Source organism: Rhinolophus ferrumequinum, chromosome 4 (assembly GCF_004115265.2).
Source record: "Rhinolophus ferrumequinum isolate MPI-CBG mRhiFer1 chromosome 4, mRhiFer1_v1.p, whole genome shotgun sequence".
NCBI classification, from domain to species: domain Eukaryota; kingdom Metazoa; phylum Chordata; class Mammalia; order Chiroptera; family Rhinolophidae; genus Rhinolophus; species Rhinolophus ferrumequinum.
The window spans coordinates 17,039,839-17,060,534 of NC_046287.1; positions in this window are offsets into that span (position 1 = coordinate 17,039,839).

Consider the following 20,696-nt stretch of genomic DNA (forward strand, 5'->3'; position numbering starts at 1 on the left):
ATATACATTATGATAAACATATTTCCAAAATGCACTGATTGCTTTATTGTGGTTTATGTAAAAATAAATTAACAAACTACTTTGTAGATGTTTATTAGGAATAGTTTAAATAAAACCTGAAATTTATTTTGATTAAATATTATTTTTAATTAATAACAAGTATTAAGTACAATATAATTGTTGGTTTCAACACAATTGAATGAGATTCTGCGGTTTTGCTGTTCAAGGAAATGCATGGATCAATGATAATGTATATCCCAACCAAATTCCAAAGCCCTGAGTTGCTATTTAAGGTACTGTGGTCTGAAATGGGCACTCTGCTAATTAAGAAAAACTCTAAAAACTTTGTGATAAAAACAAAACAAAACAAAACAAAAACAAAACATTTATTTATATTGAACAATAATAGAAAAATGTAACCAGATAGCAAAGTTACATTTCAGTCCCACTGGAACATTATTACAGCATAAGTAAACTTTAAAATTCTACTTAAAAGCTACTACATTTTGCTTTCTTATTACTTACATGTTTTTCGGATTGTTTACCTTGCATTCGAAAGCTATACATAATTTTCTTAACAGAACAATTGATTTAAGCCACATACCTACCGATATCGCAGTTCCTCTGTGACAAATAACCAATTAGATTTCTAAATTCAAGAATCCATAGAATTCAGAAGTCATCATTATGGCATCATGCCATGATTGCTGATTCATTTATTGACTGTTTCATCCCTGGTAGTTACTCTGAAGTTTGTGCCAAATCAGTTGTTACTGATTTTAGTAATAATTTTTGCTAAAATCATTTCCTCTTTGAGAATAAAATTTTTATTCACAAGAAGTTTCAGTCATTAATATAAAATTTAAAATATATTTAAAAATACTGTTAGGTGCCATTTGCTACAATATGGATGGATCTTGAGATAATAATACTAAGTGAAATAAGTTAGACAGAAGAAGTTGAGAACCATATGATTTCACTGATATGTGGGATATAAAACTGAAAATAACAAAGGAACAAGATGAACAAACAAACAAAAACTCATAGACACAGACACTAGTTCAGTGGTTACCAGAGGGAAAGCGTGGGGCGGGGAGGTAGATGAGTGTAAACGGAATCAAATACTTGGTGATGGAAGGAGAACTGACTGGGTGGGAAACACACAATGTGACATATAGATGATATATTACAGAATTGTACACTTGAAACCTGTGTAACTTTACTAGCCAATGTCATCCCAATAAACTTTAATTTTAAAAAAATACTGTTAAAACTACTAAAGGTAGGTAATGAATGTTGTACACTTAACAATAATCAAGTGGTTTATATTAAATCTGAAACTATTTGCAAGACATGTGTGATCAGTAAGGATGATGGAAGGATATTAAAATACATAATTACCAGGTTTAAATTCTAGGAAAGAGCTCATTAAATCTTCTGGTTTTTAGGGTTAAAATAATTTAAGATTATGGTTTGTAAATGCTGTTTACTTTTATCTAAGCTCAAAAAAGATGAAATATAATAAATTAGACTCCTTTGTTTTCTGAAAACTATTCTAAAGTTATATTCTTTTGTACCTGCTTTTAAATTATAAATATATTTAATTACTATTAGAAATATAGTTGAATTTGCTGTCTGGTAACATCTTGATCATTTTTAAGAGACTAGTACCACTGGACTTTCATTTCTTAAGTTATCTTTATTTCCTGTATTCAAATGAAAAGCTAATTAATTGCCTCATTCTATATTTGAAGGAGAAACTCATTAACCAAAAGATTCCTAAAATGTTTATCTTTGAAGATACTTACTTTGACCATATTGTTCAAATTATTTTGCACTTTCTTTCCTCCTCTCCTCTCTTCCCCTTCTTAGGCATACCTTTTTTGCAGACGCGCGTGCACAGACACACACACACACACACACACACACACACACCCTTATGCCTTTACAGCTCTGCATCTTTCAATACCATCATACATCTCTATGGCTCCCCAGTGCTTCCTTCAGGGAATGCCATGGTTTAGATTCTCGCTAGTGTTCTTATTTCTTGTCCTAGTCGTGTTTGAATAGTGGGTACAGAATGTGTATTTGTGACTGGAAGGAAGAAAACACACACACACACACACACACACACACACACTCACAGAGAAACACACACACAGCAAGTCATAAATTACACGGTTTATCAACAACAGAAATTTATTTCTCACAGTTTTTGAGGTTGAAAAATCTTATATCAAAGTGCTAGTATTGTTGGGTTCTGGTGAAATATCTTTTTCTGGGCTGCAGACAGCTGACTTCTCATTATATTCTCACATTGCAGAAAAAGAGAGCAAACAATGGTATATTAAGAGAATCATATAATCTGTATCTTTCTGTGTCTGTCTTAGTTCCATTAGCAAAATACTGAGATTCACCAATGTTGTCGTATTTATTTTTATTATATATCGTCTCCTATTGAATTGGCGTACTACAATTTATCCATTCGCTAGCTGACGGATATTTGGGGTCTTTCAAATATGTGGCTATGTGAATGAAGCTGCCACAAATACTGATGTAGAGGTCTGTTGTGAGCATGTGTGCCTGTTTCTCTTGGACATATATCTAAGAGTGGGATTGTTGGCTCATATGATAAGTGTACATTAAACTTGAAGAGACTATCAAATTATTTTCCAAAGTGGGTGATTCACTCTGCATTCTTACCCATAATGTATGAGAGTTCCATTTGCAAAATGTCCTTGTCATCTCTTTTTGTTGTTGTTTTAATTATTTATTATTTTTTTAGTTATAGTTGACATTCAGTATTATTTTATTTTAGTTTCTGGTGTGCAGCATAATGGTTAGACATTTGTAGAATTTATGCAGTGATTCCCCTCAATAAGTCTAGTACCCATCTGACATCATAGATAATTATTACACTTTTATGTATTTTATTCTCTTTTTATTGTTAGATTTGATACTGCTTTTTTGTTTTTCTTTGGTTTTACTTTTGATTTTTTTCCAATCCAGGAGCTACATAATAGTATGACAATGATTTTTAATTTGCATGTACCAAATGACGAACAATATTGAGCATCTTTCCATGTTTTTGTTGCTATCACTGTTTATTCCAATCTTTAAGCCATTTAAAATTTTTGTTATATATTTTAGTTCATATAAAAATTTTTGTAATTTTTCTTCTTAGCTTGTTGTATCCTTTCTTTACATATTATATGCATCTGTCTTTTCTCAGAATAGAATTTTGAATTTTTCTCCAGTTTCTGGCCTGTTTGTTCATTTTGTTAACAAGGTGCTTAAAGAGTAGACATTTTTATTTTTCATGAAGTCCAATTTGTCATTTTTTTTTTCATTTTTTTATAGTTCAGGCGTTTTGTCCTACAAAATATTTAACCCAGACCCCAAAGATTTTTCTCTTATTTTTTAAAAATCTTATTTTTTCAGATGTTAAATTTAGATCTATGAACCATCAAATTATTTTTTGTATAGGGCATAAAGTGGGAGTTGATTCTTATCCTTTGTTCAGACTTACCTATGTAGTCCAGTATAAAGTTTCTTGTTTTGTTTTTTCTTAAGTAATCTGTTGCACTGAATTAACTTGACACTTTTGTCACTCATTAATTGACAGTATATGTGTAGGTTTTTTATAGGTGGTGTATTTTATTTTATTGACCTGTTATTTCATCCTTACACTAATTTTGCACTGTCTTTATTGGGGTAGTTTTCAAAATTGCTAAACTCACTTATTATTATTAGTGGATCTTTGTGCATTCTTTGGAATTTTCTAGAGTCATTATGATGTTTATGTATAGACAGTTATATTTCTTTCTTTTTAACCTCTATACTTGTAATTTCCTTTCCTTTTTTATTGTACTAACACCACCAAAAATTGTTGAATAAGAGTTATGATTGGATATACTTTCCTTGATCCCAATCAATCATAGTAGGAAATCATTTTTCACCATTAAGTTGTTAAGTGTAGATTTCTTATAGATGGAATTATTAGGTTGAAGAAGTGACTTTCTATTCCTTGTTTGGTGAGAGTTTGCAGATAAATCCTGGATTTGATTTGCTAATACTCTACTTAAGGAATTTTTCCTGTATTCTTATACATTTACTTTTTATTCCTAATATCTTTTTTCTGATTTTGGTGTCTATATACTTCTAGCCTCATAAATTTACTTAGGAAGGGTTTCTCTTTTAGTTTTTAGGGAGATTGTGTGGAATTGGCAATATTTCTGTATTTTGGTATAATTCACAATAGAGTTATTCAGTCATAGAGTTGTATTTATGGGAAGATTTTTAACTTCCAATTTTACTTATGTAATGAACATGAGGCTATTCAAATATATACTATATGTAGTCAAATATGAATTTAAATTTCCAAATATAAAAATATTTCTAAATATTTCAAAAGTATTTCTGAAAAAAATATATATGTATATATGGGAAATTAGTAGAAGAAAGAGGGAGAAGTAGTGCAAGGTTTGCTGTATTTTTCTTGTGTTGGAATGTCACTAATTTCTAACAAATTTCACAAATAATATAAGATAAATAGTACTATATGTCCTAGTACATATCTTTTCTCTTTAATTTTTTTAAGATTTGAAAATAGTAAAGTCTTTATGATATTAAATGTATAATAATGTAATAATATTTTTCAAAATACTTGTCATCTTTAAGGTATTAATGGGCAAATTTTTTCTACTTCCATTAGGTTGGTGTTAGTGACACATAACTTTTTACTCTGAAACTGTTATAAAATATAAATTTTAAAAAGGTACATACAAATTTTTAATAGAAAATACAGTGAAAATACTTAATATGTATATATTTAGAAATAATAGGTTACTAAAATCTTCCCTTTATTTTGCACTAGTTTCCTATTGCTACTACAGTGAATTACCACAAACTCAGTGACTTAACACAAATTTAATATCTTAGAATTCTGCAAGTCAGAAGTCTTATGGGGGTCTTTCTGGGCTAAAATCAAGGTGTCAGCAGGGCTGAGTCACCTGGAGATTTTATGGGCAAATCTGCTTACTTGTCTTTTCCATCTTCTTGAGACCATTTGCTTTCCTTGGCTCATGGACTCTTTCCTGCATCTTCAGGGCCAGCTACATTGGGCTGAGTTCTCACGCTGCTAGTGTCTGACACTCTTCCTCTCCTTTCTTCCACTTTTAAAGATCCTTGTGATTACTCTGGGCCCACCTGATAATCCAGCATCCTCTCTCCAATTTAAAGTCAGCTGATAAGCAACCTTACTTCCTTCTGAAACTTTAGTTTTTCTTTGTCATGTAATCTGAAGTATTTACAGCCTTTAGGTTTTAGGGTATAGATATTTTGGGGAGCCATTATTCTTTTACCACGAGTTTTCAACAGAAAATAAAATAAAATAAAAAAAGAAAACAGTGGTTATGATAGATATAAAAAGAAACTAACAGAAAGCTACAAGCAGTAAGATAAGGGTAGTGAGTGGATACTATAAATGGAAGGGGAATAGAGGATATGAATATTTGAGGGAGCATAAGACACTTAAAGGGAAGCCCTTTTTACTCTACGTATTATGATAGACTGAAAACACTTCAAATTATGTCACAGTACATCCTTTGTAGATTGAATATGTATAAGTACATCTACATAGTTACTATTTCATGATGGTTTAGGAGAAACTGTTAATGTAAGGATAGGATGACCCAATAGTCTATTATTTAAGATTACCCTCTTTTTATTGATTTCATAATCATCACATTTCTTCAATTACATTTTTATTGGTAACATTCTGCATATTTGCATGATATTGGCACTCTGACTCTCATGTCATACTCTCTGTGTCTTCCTTCTCAGAGTCTATCAAAGCAGAACAAAAGGAAAGTGTTTCCTAAAATGACCATTTGTAAATTCAGGCAAAAGAAACAGCACTCTGGAACGTATCCTCAAAATTGACTTTCACCAAATTATAGAACTTGGACATTTCACTTATTTCTTTAGGTTCCTGCTAGCGTATCTATGAACATGGAAGTATCATAGTAAATTATCCCTGAATCAGTGAGGTGACAGCAAGAAACACAGAACTTACTGAAACTGGGTAATTTAAAGAGAGTGTAGTAAATTGAACAGTTGTCATTTGAGTCGCTGGAAACCCAAAGTATCCCATGACATATACTCGTAATTGGAGGTTAAAGGATGAAGAATGTGGGGAATCTTTATTCTTGTAGCTCCACCTAAAGAGACCAGGTGACACAGCAAATTAGGACATGGACAGATCTGTGGGTGGAGAGGGACGCCTGATAGAAATTCAGGAATGTGATTTTCAGTCCAGAATCATAGCCAGTTCTCGGGAGATGGGAAGCTAGAGAAATAAACCCCCTTCACTCTTCCTCCAACAGCCTATTCTAGCTCCAACACGTAATGGTGTGTGACCTGGGCAATTTACTTGACCTTCTTGAGACTTTTGATCTTTTTAATAAGTTTGTCGGTTTTAAATCATTCTGCAAATCGTCTACAAATCATTAAAACTGTGTTTAGCTCAGGAAATGTTGATCACAACTTTTATTAGAAGTGTTATCATCACATGCTTGTTGGTTGTGGGGAATTAATTCAGAACAGGATACTAAAATTGGTGTGGCAGGGCATTGGATTGAAAAAGGAGAGATAAATAATTAGAAATAAATTAGTTTATTCAGTATTGAGTAGTTAATACATGTCAGGAACTTTTCTAGCCATTGCAAATAGTCCATGGCATTGGATACACTTTGAAGGTAAAATTCAAGATAGTATATGGCACAATTGAATTTTGTCCAAAAGCAAAATTCCAGTTGAACTGCAATGTAAAATAATCAATTTTGTATTTTTCTAAGCTTGCTGCAGAAGCAGCTTATATGATGAATATAATGAGGGAAGGAGTGACTTAGAAAAATCAGTTAGCAAAATATATGACTGTCACATCACATTCCTTTCTAACAAGAGGACAAACCGTTGGCTAGCACCGGTCTGAGAGCCAACCTCTGAAAGAAAGCATCAGAAAAAATTTAATCAAAACAACAGTGTCATACATTTTTAAAGTATAGTTTTTTTCCTACAGAATTATTAAAGCTGCTCTATTGCCTTGAGAATCCCAGACAAAATGAATTCATAAGAAGAGTAAAATATGATCATTAGTTTCTTTTGTGAGCTATATCAATGGGGTAGATCCCGTTCTATCAACATTGCATTATTTTGCAAATCTCTCATTTAAACATTTCAAATAGAATGGGAAGTTTAAATTAAATATATCGTTACCTGAAAACAAATTTGAGTAATATATGCTATTCTTAGTTATAAAGGATCTAAACAGCTTTGTACAAGAAAGACTGTCCTTGAGCCAACAGGGGGCTAGAAAATAGTGTAACCAAGTAAAGAGGTGAAACTCTTCCTGCCCACCCTTTAATTGGTTCCTGCAGTTTCTACACAAAAACTGAGTCACACACACACACACACACACACACACACACACACATATATATATATATATATATATATATATATGATAGGCTTGATAAAAGAGTGTTATATACTGTAAATAATTTTATTTTGAAGGCTTATATGGTTATTTGTGAAATTTTATAATGCTCTTAAAGAAATACATAGTGCAATATAAATTAGTATTATGTAGTGTAGAATAGTGAAAGAGGTTGCTTGATATAATCAAGGGTTTTAGTCATTGCTGGGGCTTCAGGGTTTAAAATAGTGTGTTAAATATATGGATGCTAACATTAAATTGTGGAATTTGAGCCATGGCTTCCAACATGCAGCCTTTAACATGGCCAACATGAGCAAGTCACTCATCTTGGCTGTACCTCAGTTTCTCCATAAATAAAATTGGAGTCAGGGTCAGGATTTAATGTCAAACACATGTAAGAGTATTTTTCAATATTTAATGTGTCTTCCATTGCTCTTATTATTGTTGTTATTGACATAAATGTTACACTTTCCTACCTAGAAATCAAGAGTTACAGAGGTCCCCTCCCCCATCTGTCACTCACTGGCTTTGTTTTCTTAGGCAAGTCACATAACCCTTAAAGAATGTTTCTTCATCTGTAAAGTACATGTAAATGATTGATTGATATTTAATATCCTTCACACTGTCAAAAATCTCTAATGATTAAAAACTACAATAAAATAGAGGCTTTTATTCTTAGTATTGATACTTTGAGAGGAACTTGTAAAGAAGCTGTAAATCCAAGAAGATATCTAAATGCTCGCTGAAGTTGGCAAATCCATTTGGATTTCATTTTCTGCTCAGATTAAATCTGATGCTTAGGCTATTTGTGTCATGTTGTACATCTGTGATGGATGACTCAGTGTTTAAATGGCAATGCCATTATACAGACATGCATGCACACACACATTATACACACGTGCATGCACATACATGCATATACTACACACATCTACACAAGAGTCACAATTGTTTTTTGTCTGCTTACTTGGGAGGTTTTGTAGAACCTGCCATATTAAAACTGAGAAGTGAAAGGTAAAATGTAACAGTTTATCACAATTATGTTTCATATTGGCAGGTGTTCTGAACTTTCTGTTTGATAACTAGACATATAAATTTCAGTTCTTAAAGCTTTGCAGCCAATTTAAGGGCTCATTTATTTCACTGACAGCAAGATGTATGTGCAGCTTGGCATACTGGATGTCTGGGGCCAAAATCGGCACTTTGTTGCTTGCTTGTCTCACAGGGAGTAAATAGTAGCAATTTTTCAGCATAGGCATACTAGCACAAGGTGTTTAGCAAATAAATGAGCATAAGATGACCTGTGGTGTCCTGAAATTACTAAAATTCATGAATAATAAAATGATCTATAGATTGTTAGCAGAGGGCTACAGCACAGGCTAATTTGCAGCCAGTGAAGCTTTGCAGGATAATTTATAACTTTTGAAAATTTAATGACTTCATCAATTTTTACCTATTTTTTACCAATATAATCTCCTGAATACCACTTTCAGCTGTGGTCTCCTTGTAAGAAAATATCTAAGATACCTGCATGTTTAGGTTATTAAAATTAAGGCTGCTTTGTTTAGATTTCTTGATTATTTAATAAAATTCAGAAAATAATAGAGAAAAGTTTAGTGTTTGTATGTTTTTTTTAATAAGACAATTTTATGAAAAGAACCTTGGAATACATAACTACTCATGTACTTTGATGCTATTGGTTCAGAGGCGTATCGTTTCACTTTTGACAATTAAGTTTTTCACTTCAAATGCAAGTATGAGCACCGCTTTATATTTTCTTTATAAATGTTATAGAAAAAAACTTAAACACGTCTAAACATACATATGCCTTCTTCACCTCAAATTGTTTGGAGAATATTTTAAATAATTTTGGAAAAAACAGCTAATAAATATTGCTTGAACTGTAGTTTCATGTTCTCTCATCCAAAGATAGATACTTTCTTTATAATTCCAGACTATATCTGCATGTTTTTCTTTTGTAATGTTTCCATGTATAATTAGTTTGCTTAGATTGATTATTAATTGTAGACTATGGCTTTATGATGAAATGTTTTTCCTGAATTTTCTGGTGGAAGAAAATAAAAACATTACATCATTGTGTCATATATATATGAATGAAGTAACTTTACATAGATAGAACAATGTTCTTTAGATTTTTCTGAATATTGTGGAATTTGTTCATTGAGGATGGTCTGGCTATTACCAAAACCCAAACCTATTTCCTGACAACATCTAAACGAGTTAGTCAACAAGCTGGATTATGTAGGCACTATTAAAATTGAATCTGAATATAAAGCAATAAAACTATTTTTATCTGTGATACATAAAAAAAGTAGACTATGTAATTCAAGAGGAAGCATTGCAATTGCATTTGGAATAGTAGTATCATATAAATGAGACATGTTGGTGTATTTATTATATGTAAATCCTTTGGATTTTAGTGCTTATTTTTATTACAATTTTCCTAACTTTCTTTTTATATTTATTTTTGTTATTTTTATTTATCATAGTTTTACAGAATGTATATCTATCCATAATGTTTTCTGTTTGAAGCGTGTGTTTTTTTTTTGGTTTCACAAAAATATTTCTGTTAGACATAAAAATTAATTCAAATCATTTGTACTATTTTAATAAGAGTTTTATTTCTTTTATTAAATAGAATTAGTAGAAGTCTACATTGCATGATAAAATTTAATAACTACAAATTGATCTATTGTCATTATTAATATACGTATAAGTAGTAATAATAGTGTGTTGCTCCTACGACCTATGAAGTACAGTATTTTACATATTATTTCATTAGTTCCTCATGACCTTGAATATGAATATTGCAATGTATATGTCAGCTAACTGAGGCTAATAAATAAACAAAACTTTTTTAAGGTCCTAAATATATTGAATGAAAGAACCAACATTCACATTCAATATGTGTGTACTTAAGTTGTGTGTTCTTTCCAAAATACCACAAGTGACTTACTTTCTTTTTCTTTTTTTTTTTAATTAAAGTTTATTGGGGTGACAATTGTTCAGGACACTTTTTATTTGCCTATTGTGCTTCCCTAAATGTCTGCTATCTCTTATACAAATGATATATTCTTATATCATTTGGGATAATGGAAAGAAGATGAGGAGTAAAGTAGTCTGATAATCTTGTTTATGTTCCTGGTATTTAATTCTACAAGCTTCAATATTTTCATCCATAAACATGACAAACTAACAAAATTTATCATAGCACTGTTGGCATTGGTGAAGACCATATAGTGCATGTGATAGCCCTAAAGTACTCTGATTATAATTCCTGTGAAATGAAGAGACTACTGAGTGAGAATTAGAGCATCCAAAAATAATTATATTGCAAAGAACATTAATAAATTCCTAAAACAGAGGGACGGTGGAAGGGAGGGGGGAGAGAGAGGGAGGGCGAGGAAGGGAAAGAGGCCTATTTGGAGATAAAACAGTTTCAAATTGAGTTTGAGATAAAGCAATTAATTTCAAATTGAGTTACTCTAGATTATTTTTAATAACTTGTTTTGCCAGTTGCCCAAAGTTATGCAGTATAAATATGGCTTGTCAGAAAGGAATTTTAGAACCAAGAGGATCAGAGTGAATCATCAGCAGTCAACAGCTTAGTCTGCATATTTGTTTGCTCCTAGCTTTTTTTTTTTTTCCCCATGGGCAAGTTGTGTCACTTTAAGGTTCTGAGTTGAGATAGACAAATAAATGAAGAATGTAATTCAGCAAGTAATACATGTTGAGAAATGTAACCTCCAGGAGTAATGGACATGGTAGTATACTAAACTGAAAATGTTTGGTGAAGAAGAAATATCACCATCAATTTGACATATAAGGTCACAGTTTGAACCCTTAAATACTCACCTGTTTTTCCTGTCAGTAATTTTTATTTTCTCTCTTTTTGTTGACTCATTAGTAAAATATCTTTTTAGACATTTTCTTTAACATTTAAAGCATTTCTGTGAATAGTGAAAGAAAATATTTTAAAAATTACCAATTGAGAGAAAGAGCACGTGTGCACATGCATGTGCGTGTGCGTGCGTGTGTGCGTGCGTGCGTGTGTGTGTGTGTGTGTGTGTGTGGTTTTGGAAGGTGTGGTGAATGTTTTGACAACTGAGCAGGGCAATGGTGTAGTTGGGGCAGCACAGACTCTCATATCTAAGTGCCATTTAAATTCTGCCTCTAAAACTTGAGAGCAGAAAACAAATCTGTTATTCAACAGGCTAAATCGAACATTTACATGATACGTTCCCTGACCTGGAATCCCACTCTTTTGCTCTTTCAAAATTCTTGGCTAGAACGTAATTTGAATTGTAAAGCTTTCACAAGTTTTCTAATGTTTGCATAATAAACTTCTTGATTACTTAGTTCCCTTTGAAAACCTAGGCATTGGTTACTTCAGCTATGATAAAGATACTCTAAAACACTGGATATTTATAAGAACTAAAAATAAATTAATTGATTTACACTCAGAAAAATTAGCAGTGTTCTTAGGATTATTCCTAGGAACATTCAGTTGTTTTCATGTGGGCCGACCATGTTAATGACATACAGTTACAAGCAATATATATATTTTTTAATTCTCATCTTATTTGAAAGTAAATTACAGAGGTTCAAAGTGTGGCTACGTGATCAAGTCTCCCCTTAGCCACTGGTTTGGGTGATCTGCCCCACACAAAATGGTGTTGGGTCCCCTTGTCCCACAGATGGTCCTCTAATGGAATCCACTTTCTATATATGTATATCCATTTTATATATCTGTAAGTTGACTCCTTACATTAGAATTCACACCTGATATCTGGGGAACATGACCATGTTGTCCTACCTTTCACTACATATTGTTCATTATCTATGCAACTACTTCTCTGCTCTGGCGCTGGGCCAAAAGCTCCAAGCATAAACTTGCCACATCAGTCCTCCTAATACAGGAACTGTCCTTACATTTATAAATCCTTACATTCCATATCTGAATTCTCCATGTGGCCCTTTTCACTAGCCTTGGAATGAAGCAGTGGTATTATACTTTACTTCCACTGAAGAATGATGAACATTACACTGATGACTGAAATAACAGCACTTTCCTCAAATCTTTAACCATCACCTTTTTTATAGTCAGTCAAGAGGAAGGTGAAAATTAACATAGGTGGAAGAATACTTCAATTTTTCACTATGACTTCATGATGACAGCACTTTTCCTTTGAAGTGAGGTGACTCTGGTACCTATTTATTTTTCTCAATGCTTTATTCTCACCTAAAAGTGAGACTGAAATTGTTATACATGTAAGATGATAAATTATACCATCTGCCTTAATAGGCCGTTAATATTTTAAAAGGCATTGTAATGAATTGTACATAGTTTTAGAAAATCCTCATGCTATTATTGCCTCCTTTCTCAAATTTGTCTTTTCTTGAGTACTTCAGAAAAGATCTTGACCTTGAGATAACTATGTTACAGAATTGTTACTATGTTACTATGTTACAGAATTAGTGCAGCGGACAGGCTTTTCTTGGAGACACCTGTATCCCGTGAGTCCGATACAGGATATACGAGCCTGGCCTCCTTGTCCCAACTCGAGACAATTTTGAGGCCATCCTAGCTGCAGAACATAGAGTCAGTTTTGAGACCTTATCACAATCTACCTTCTGCCCAATCCTGATTCTGTCCCTTACTGTCCTGACAGGGGGATCCTATGTATACTCCCTAATAAACATCTTTCGTTCTAACCTCCATGTCAGAGTCTGCTTTCCAGAGAACCCAGAGACAAGAGTTAATTGTTACACAAAACACAAACTTTACGATACTAATACTAAGAGGTTAATTCAAAGAAAACCCTTAAATGATTTGTGAAGAAATCTTTGAAATTATTGATCAAAATGGGTACCGAGGCAAAGGGCCTCAGTATACCCATCTATATTAAATGTTTAAAATGTATTTTTTTCTTCAAAAAGTACACTGAAAACAAACATGAACAATTTCATATATGCAGTGTTATGAGAGATATGTTCTAATTTAGACCAGTTGTTTTAATGCTAAATATGTAATAATAAATTCCCTGTCATGAAGTTTTTTTAAAGAGTACTACATACAGTATTGGAAGTCATAATTGGCTATATTTACATTTAAAAAATACTTTAAAATAACATAATCGAGCAAATAATGGTTATAATGATTACAAACACAACAATACCATCTCTACCTTGGATCGTTGCAAGTAAAAATATTTCAGGAAAAATAAATCACTGTTGTCTATTGGAATTTTCCTTGTTTAAGGAATGTTCTCTTGGAATTTGTTTATGGTTCTAGATTTACAGTTTTTAATGAAATTAGTTCACAGTAAAGCTTAGAGGAAGTTAGTAACTTCTACTTTCATTCATTTTTGTTATGACTCCAAATAAATTAAAAGAGTTAAATATATAAAATGAAAATTAACATGGCACATTTGCAGTTTCCCTGCTTGCCAAGTCTAAGGTATCTGTGGCACCCTTTTTAGGACAAAGTGGGCTGAGAAGAGACAAATTATAGTCAATCTTATTTGCTGCCTGCAGTCCTTCACACTAATACCTTCAGTAAAGCAACTCTGGTGAGAGTCATCACACAAAAACGTGTGATCTTTGCAAGATCATATGAAGAAAGCAGACTCTGCATACATTCATAAAATTTTTTAAATGAAGTGATTTATAAAATTGAACAAACAAATTTAGTTAATAGGAGTTTGTCAACATATACACTGTGTAGCAAATGGTAAGGACTTAAAAATGCTGCCTTTTGTTACTGTACTCCACCCTTGGCATGGAGTTAGGCTCAACCGTGGCTGGCATTCCTCACTCACACCCTTTTGTTGTACTGTAATTGCACAGAGAGAACTAGACATTATTCTAGTAAAATTGATAATTGTATCAGTTGACCATAAATATTCAGCCTCTATGTTTAAATTCCTTTGCCTGACCCCACTGTAAGCCTACACTTTTCAGTTAAAGCTGCCACTCTGGAGACCTAATAGAAATGCTCAAATGTTGAAATATTATTGTTTTTTTTTAGATATACCCATTATTTCTTCTAAATACCAAAAAGCAATCTATCATGTTTCCATTATGATATATGCTTTATAGGTATGCTATTATATAGTGTTACATGCTTTAGATATTGTTTCTTAAATAAAGTTCCTCTTTTCATCATGGCAAAAAAAAGAATCATGGATATGTTTGCATTAGATTTTTAAGGCAAATTTAGGAAAATAATTTTCTAAATAGGAAAAAGTGGCATGAAAATTGAAAAGTGAAAACATAAGAGATAATTATTACATAACTATGAAAATATAGGTATGTTAATAAATGTGTACATATATATGATGGTGTAGTACATATTGTTTAGTAAGATAAACACTTTGGAGAAATAATACAAGTAACTTTGGTATACCTTTGCATAAACTTACCCACAGTTAAAGTGTGGATGAAAGTAGGGGTGATGATGTGGATAGAGGCAGATTAAACAGAGATCTGTACCACTGTGCAATTATTTTCTTTTTTAAGGGGTGGTGTTTATAACTTCTTATGGATATGTTCTAATTTTTAAAATAATATTATAGATAGATTTAGAAATAAGATAGCCCAGTGTCAGTAGTCTTTTTGACAAATGATACTGCATATTCAAATGCAAAATAATTAACTTGGACTTGTACCTCATTCTATACACAAAATTTAACTCAACACAGATAACATTTTTTAAATACATAAGCTAAAATTATCAATTTCTTAGAAAAATAGAATCAAGCATAAATCCTTGTGAACTTGAATGAAGAAATGGTTTCTCAGATATATAACTCCAAAGTGCATGCAACAACAGAAAAAGTAAGTTGGAATTCAAAATTAATACATCTTCTGTGTTTCAAAGGACACTATGAAATAAGTAAAAACACAATCCATATGATGGGAGGTGATGTTTTCAAATCATATACGATAAGGATCTAGTATGTAGAATATATAAAAATGATCTTACAACTCAACATTAAAAACGCAAATTATAGAATTTTAAGATTGGGCAAAAACTTTGACTAGACGTATTGCCAAGGAATATATACAAATGGCCAATATGTACAAATATACAATACATACAATACATACAAATATATACAAATGGCATGAAGATTCGCAACATCATTTAGTCATTAGAAAAATACAATTCAAAGTGCAATAAAATACCATGTCATACCTACTAAGATGGCTGTAATATAAAAAGTATACACAAGAAGTATTTTTGAGAATGTGGAGAAACTGAAACCTATATAAAATGCTGGTAAGATTTTTCATTTGTAAAATGATTCAGCTTCTTTGGAAAAAAAAAGTTTGGCAGTTTCTCAAAATATTAAACATTGAGTTGCCATGTAACCCTGCATTTCCACTCTTAGGGGTACATTCAAATAATTGAAAACATGCTCTCAACAATGATTTTCTATGGGTATTTGTAGCACCATTAGATCAAATAAATGAAAATTGGGAATAACCCAAATGTCCATCAACAGATGACTTTATAAACCAAAGATGTTGTAGCAATAGGATGGTATTCAGCCAGGAAAAGGAATGGAGTGCTGACATGTGCTGCACCGTGGATGAACCTTGGAAACATTATGCTAAGTGAAAAATGCCAGACACAACTGGCCATATAACGTATCATTCCATTCAGATGAAATGTCCAGAATAGGTACATCCAAAGAGACAGAAAGTGGATTAGTGTTTGCCAAGAGTGAGGAGAAGGGATAATGGGAAGTGAATGCTAAGGGGTAGTGTTTCCTTTTGGTGTGATGAAAATGTTCTGAATTCGATAGTGCTAATGATTGCACAAAAATTGTAAGTATACTAAAAGTTCTAAACATTACTGAAAACCACTGACGTGTATATTTTTAAAGGTGAATTTTATAGTATGTGAATTATATCTCAATATTAAAATGTGGGAAAATATAGTACTGTGTGTGTGTGTGTGTGTGTGTGTGCGCGCGCATGCGCATGTATTACTAAAACCGGCAATCCATTGATTTACATTTGGAACCAGTTTACCTGCAGGTGCTGTGGGAATTAAGGAGATGTCAAAGTGAGGCATAAAGAAAAAGTTTAGAAATTTCAGGTAGGGAATTTGAGGATGGTCTATACCTAATAGGGAAAATAAAGGAAAGAAAGCAAGCAAACTGCCACTGAGAATCCCTAGAAGATGTTTCATTGTATGCACCTGCGTGTGTGAACCACAGTGCGCTATCATCAGTATAGGGGGTATCCCTGTGTTTAATTCAAATGTGCATTTTTGTCTGGTGAACTTGCTTACAACATATAATTAAGTGAAGTATTTACTGGACTGAAGATTCCATTCATTTGTTAGCATGTATTTATAGTATATCTTCTGTCTGCCAAGCAATATTCTATGCTCTAGAAATCCAGTGTTACAGGCTCGCGTGTGTGTGTGTTTGTGTTTATGTGTATATATGTTTGCCCTTCATGCAACTTACATTTCACTAGAGGTAGACAAGCACTATATTATGTATACAGAAGGTCCTCAAATAGCGTTTTTTGTTTTCTGTCTTTTTTTTTTTTTTTTTTTTTAAGATTTTATTGGGGAAGGGGAACAGGACTCCACTGGAGAACAGTGTGCACCTCCAGGCTTCTCCTTCTCCAAGTCAAGTTGCCGTCCCTTTGATCCCAGCTGTGGACGGTGCCGTTCAGCTTCAAGTTGTTGTCCTTTCAGTCCTAGCCGTGGAGGGCGCAGCCCAGCCCCAGGTCCAGCCGCCGCTGCCAGTGCCAGTTGCTAGTTGCAGGGGGCGCAGCCCATCCGGTTGAGAGCCCACTGGCCCATGCGGAACCGAACCGGCAGCCCCCGGAGCCAGGAGCACGGAGCTCCAACCGCCCGAGCCACCGGGCCAGCCCCTCAAATAACGTTTTGTTTAACATTATTTAGTTATAATTTTGAGGAGAAAAAAAATTTGATGCCTAGATGGGGCCAACGTTGGTATAGAGTTTGCACGTTCTCCTCTTGTCCGCGTGGGTACACACTGGTTTCCTCCAACATCCCAAAGATGTGCACGTTAGGAGAACTGGCGTATCTACATTGTCCTAATCGGAGGAATGTGAGTGTGGGTGTGAGTGTGCCCTGTATTGGAAGGGCATCCTGTACGTGATGGGTTCCTGCCTTGTACCCTGCGATACTAGGATAGGCTCTGGCTACCTGCCACCCTGAACTGGACTAAGCAGGCTGGAAAAAGATTTTCTTACTTGTTTTTATTCATCTTTCGCAGTTTTTTGACACTGTTAAATTTATTGAGGTGACAACGGTTAATAAAATTATGTAAGTTTCAAGTGTACAATTCTGTAATACATCATTTGTATATTCCGTTGTGTGTTCACCTTTAAAGTCAATTCTTATTCTTCTGTCATATATTTGACCCCCTTTTCCATTTTCTACCTTCCCTCACCTCCCTTATACCCTGATAACCATCATACTGTTGTCTGTGTCTATGAGTTTTTGTTTGTCTTGTTGCTTTCAGTTTTATACTCCACATATGAGTGAAATCATGGTTCTTAACTTTTTCTGTCTAACTTGTGAAGTTTATTCCTAGGTATTTTATTCTTTTTGTTTAAATTGCAAAGGAAACTGCTTTTTTCATTTCTTTTTCTGGAATTCCATTGGTAGTATATAGGTACACAATGGATTTTTGTACACTTATTTTGCATCCTGCAATTTTACTGTGTTTATTGTTTCTAATAGTGTTTCAGTGGAGTCTTTAGAGTTTTCTATTAATATATAAAGAATCACGTATTTTGCGAAAAGTGACAAATGTACTTCGTTATTCTCAGTTTGAATGGTTTTTATTTCTATTGCCTGATTGCTCTCACTAGAACTTCTAGTACTATGTTGAATAACAATGGTGAATGTGAGCATCCTATTTTTAGTTCCTGATCTTAGAGGAAAAGCTTTCAGTTTTTCACCATTAAGTATGATATTAGTAAGGGTTGTCATATATAGCCTTTATTATGTTGAGGTACTTTACTTCTATACTCATTTTGTTAAGTGTTTTAATTATAAATGAATGTCGTAACATGTCAAGTGTTTTTTCTTTATCTATTGATATGATTATATGATTTTCATCCTTCGTTTTGTTGATCATATGATTTTCATCCTTCATTTTGTTTATGTGGTATATATATATCGCATTGATTGAGTTATGTGTGCTGAACCATCCTTGCGCCCCTGGAATAAACCTCACTTGATTATGATGTATAATCTTTTTAGTATATTGTTGTATTTAATTTGATAGTATTTTGTTTAGGATTTTTGTATCTGTACTCATCAGAGATAATGATCTGTAGTGTGTGTGTGTGTGTGTGTGTGTGTGTGTGTGTGTAGGTGTGTGTTATCCTTGCCAGGTTTTTGATATCAGGATAATGTTGGCCTCATAAAATGGGTTAGGAAGTATTGCCTATTTTTCAATTTTTTGAAGAGTTTGAAAAGGACACATGTTAAATCTTCTTTGATAGTTTGGTCAAATTCACTAATGAAGCCATCTGGTTCTGGATTTGTACTTTTTGGGAAGTTTTTGATGATTTAATTTCCTTACTGTTGACGGGTCTATTTAGATTTCCCAGTTCTTTTATACTTAGTCTAGGAATGTTATATATTTCTAAGAACTTGTCTATTTCTTCTAGGTTATTGAATTTGGTGACATATAGTCTTTTATGGTATTCTTGTATGATTCTTTGTATTTCTGCAGAATCCATCATAACTTCTCTTCTGTTTCTCATTTTGTTTATTTGAGACTTTTCTCCTTTTTCTTTAGTGAATGTAGCCAGATGTTTGTCAATTTTATTAGTTTTTTCAAAGATCCAGCTCTTTGTTGCAATTATTATTATTATTATTATTTACTCTTTTGTTCTCTATTTCATTTAATTCTGCTCTAATTTTTATTATTCCTTCCTTCTGCAATTTTGGGTTTCATTTGTTTTTCTTTTTCTAGTTCTTTAAGAAGTAATGTTAGGTTGTTTATTTGGATTTTTCTTGTTTCTTGAGATAGGCATGTAAAGATACAAACTTCACTCTTATTACTGCTTTTGCTGTAATCCAAAAGTTTTGTTTTGTTGTGTTGTCATTCTCATTCATCTCTATGTATATTTCGATCTGTCCTTTTATTTCTTCTTTGACCCAGTTGTTCCTTAATAGCATGTTGTTTGATCTCTACATATTTGTGGTTTTCCCCATTTTATTTTTACAGTTGATTTCTGGTTTCAAACATTGTGGTGAGAGAATATGCCTGGTATGATTTCAATCTTCTTAAGTTTTTTGAGGCTAATTTTGTGTCCCAACATACGGTCTGTCCTCGATAATCTTCCATGTGCATTGGAGAAGGATATGGAATCCGATGTTCTGGGATGCAAGGCTGTGTAAATATTGAATATGTCCATTAGGTCTAATGTGTCATTTAAGGCTGATATTTCCTCATTGATTTTATGTTTGAATGAAACCATAGATATCAATGGGGTATTTAGACCTCCTATTATAATATAATTGTGTTTTTGTCAGTTTCTCCCTTTAGTTCTGTTAGTAGTTTCTTCATATATTTTGGTGATCTCTGACTGAGCATATATATTGGTAAGTGTTATGTCTTCTTGATGTATTGTCCCCTTTATCATTATGAAATATCCATCTTTGTCTCATTACCTTTTTTATCTTGAAATATGTTTCATCAGATATAAGTATGGCTGTACCACTTTTCTTTGGATGCCATTTGCTTGAAGTATTATTTTCTATCCTTTCACTTTGAGTCTATATTTGTCCTTGCCTCTGAGATGTATCTTCTGATGACAGCATATGGTTGGGTTTTGTTTTTTGATCCAGTCTGCTACTCTGTGTCTTTTTATTGGTGAATTCAGTCCATCATATATTTAGGGTGATTATTGATGCATGAGGTTTTCTTATAGTCATTTTATCTTTTGTTTTCTGGTAGCTCTGTGTCTTCATTGTTTTTTTTTTCTTTGTGTTTCCATATGTTATTTCAGTTTGGTGGTATTCTGTAATTTTTTTACTCTTTTTCCTCTTTTTTGTATTAGGTGTCTCAGTTCTAGATTTTATGTGTGTATGGTTACCATTAGGTTTATGCAAAAGAAAGTTTTATATATACAGTAGTTATTTTTCTTCTGAATGCTTCATATC